Source organism: Mandrillus leucophaeus, unplaced genomic scaffold, assembly GCF_000951045.1.
Source record: "Mandrillus leucophaeus isolate KB7577 unplaced genomic scaffold, Mleu.le_1.0 Scaffold28, whole genome shotgun sequence".
In the NCBI taxonomy this organism is placed as follows: domain Eukaryota; kingdom Metazoa; phylum Chordata; class Mammalia; order Primates; family Cercopithecidae; genus Mandrillus; species Mandrillus leucophaeus.
The window spans coordinates 2,405,532-2,408,272 of NW_012102920.1; positions in this window are offsets into that span (position 1 = coordinate 2,405,532).

Consider the following 2,741-nt stretch of genomic DNA (forward strand, 5'->3'; position numbering starts at 1 on the left):
CTGGGGGTAAGGTAGAGACCAAGGACCCACAAGATGCTCCCCAACCCAGGCTGAGCTCCAGGGAGCTGCTTGGACCCTGGAAGAGGACAGAGGCCCCCCAAGGCCTTAGGGGAACCCGGAGACTGCTGGGCCCAGAGGGAGGTGTCTGGACCCTCCAGCCTGTGCCCACATCCTCTGGCCCACCTGCCCATCATGCCTCTGCCAACGGGGCCCAGAGTTGATGCACCCCCACAGCCAAGTGTCTGAGTCACCAAGCCCTGAATTCAGAAACGCACATGTTCCCTGGGACCCCTGAGAATTGGGCTGTGGCCAGGCCAAGGCCAAGGCCAAGGTCCTCTGGGGAAGCCCCAGCCTAGGTCAGCAGTGGCCTCCCAGGGTCAGCCATCCCCAGGGGCCTCATTACAGGACCAGGGTGGTAAGAAGTCCACAGCTGCCCCACACAGCAGCAGTCGAGGGGAGGCAGGTGGGCTGGGGGCCCTGGGGGAGTGGGGCCAAGACCTGCTGTGCCCGTGAGAGAGGAGGCTTGGAGGACGGGGGTGGGGCTGCATCAGGGAGGTCCTGGCCCAGACTAGACCTGTGGGCAGAGCAGGGTGGGTGCCAGCAGCCTCAGCACAGACACATTCTGTCCCACCCACCACCAGCGCTCCCCTCTGCAGCCTGTCCCAGGTCAGGGAACAGCTTGGCCTGATCCTGCTGATGCCTCAGGGCAGGACAAGGCGGGGAGGCTCCAGGGAGGCCACCCATGCTGGGCACACAGTGGACCCTCGCACGGTGTCTTCCGCCATCACACCCAGACCCAGGGCTGGCCAGGAGCCTTCAGGGCAACAGCTCTGAGGATGGATGTAGGCGTACGAGGGCAGGGACCCGGGATTTGGCAATCAGAGGTGAGGCCTGGGACCTCCCTGGGAGCTGGTGGTCTCTGCGGGTGCCCACCCCCAGCCCACATTTCCACCCCCGTTCCCCTCCGAAGGTTGAGACCAGGGAACGGTGGGCGCCAGTGGAACGCATGCTCCTCAACCTTTGCTGGGCCGAGTCCAAGGAGGGCCCCCTACCTCCCCAGCCCAACCTCCCTCTGCCCCGCCTCTCCCCTTAGCCCCCCTGCTGAGGAGGGAGAGGAGCACCCTTCCTGCACTTGGAGAAAAAGAGGTTGCTTGTCCTGGGGTGCGGGCCAGCAGGGGACCTCATTACTAGGGGGTCCCAGCCCAGACCCTCACCCACCCCCTTCCCTACTCCCTTGCTCCCCCCGTGCCAGGCCTGCTGCAGCCCAGGAGTCCTGCCCCCTGCAGCCCCGTGGGGAGCCCTGGGACCCCTGTGGGTGGGCCTCACCCTGCTGGGGACACTCCAGCCACAGCAAGGGCCCCCAGAGGGGCCTGAACGTGCCTTTCCACAAGATCTGTCTCCAGCCTCAGGAAGGAGCGGGTGAGTGGCCTCCAGGATGGGGAAGGAGGAAGGAGGGTGCAGCTGGGCCAATGGGCCTGACTGCCACAGTGTGCATGGCCCCCACAGCCCTGGAGAACCCTGCCAGGTGGGAAGAGCTCACGCCCTCTGTGCAAGTGGAGAAACTGAGGCTCCAGAAGGCTGCCCACCCCCTGGCCAGGGTCACCCATCCCTGTCAGATCCAGGCTCCTGCCAGAGTCACAGGTACCAGCCCAGCCTGGGACCCTTGCCTGGGGAGGGGGTCCTGGCCCTGCCCATCGCCAGTCCCTGCAGTTCTCGGGGAGTGGTGCGTCCTGGGGCTGGCAGTCAACACCTTCAGGCCGGAGCGCAGGTCCCAATTCAGGATGTTGGTGGCAGCCGTGGTCACGTCCAGCCTGCTCAGCTGAAGCTCGGTGCCAACAGCCCCTGCCAGGTGATGGGACTGCCCGGGGAGGGGAGATGGAGGGCTGGGGGTGGAGACCCCTCATACAGACAGGCAGGTGGGCAGACCCCGTGGGCGGTCCCCGTGGGCAGAAGGAGGCAGCGCCTGCCTTGAGGGAGCTCACCCACACCCTCAGCACAGCTGTAGGGCCCCTGCTCCTCTCCCGGGGCCTGCAGTTTGGAGGAGGAGCCTGTCCTGAGACCCAGGGGCAGGGGAAGATCAGGGCAGGGTGCAGGGCCAAGGGACACAGTGACTGTGGCTGGGACGCCCCAATTCCACGCATGCAGTGAGAACTGCCACGGGCAGGGACATGGTCAGGGGTGGGGACAGGCAGGCTGCCAGGAAGAGCAGCCTCAGGAAGAGTGGGGAGCAGGACTCTCCAGGAGGCCAGGAAGCCTCCCCCCCCAGCTCACCCAACCTGCCCCTCCCCAAAGCCTTCGCCCCAGCCTCTCCCCACCACAACCTCCTCCTCCCACAGGGACCCACTCTGCGAATGCTGGGCCAGGACCCCTGTCCCTGAGAAGCAGCCAGATCAGAACCCCCTTAGAGGTCAGGAGGCTGAGTCTTCCCTGCCTGACACCCCAAGAAAGGCCCAGAACTGCCCCCAAGTTAAGGACACTCCACATCTGTAATCCCAGCACTTAGGGAGGCCGAGGCAGGAGGATCAACTGGGGTCAAGAGTTCGAGACCAGCCTGGGCAACAGAGTGAGACCCTGTCTCTACAAAATAAAATAGAAAAATGAGCTGGGTGTGGCGGTGCATGCCTGTAGTCCCAGCTACTTGGGAGGCTGAGGAGGAAGGATCGCTTGGGCCCAGGAGGCTGCATTGAGCTGTGATCGTGCCATTGCACTCCAGCCTGAGTGACAGAGCAAGCCCCTGACCC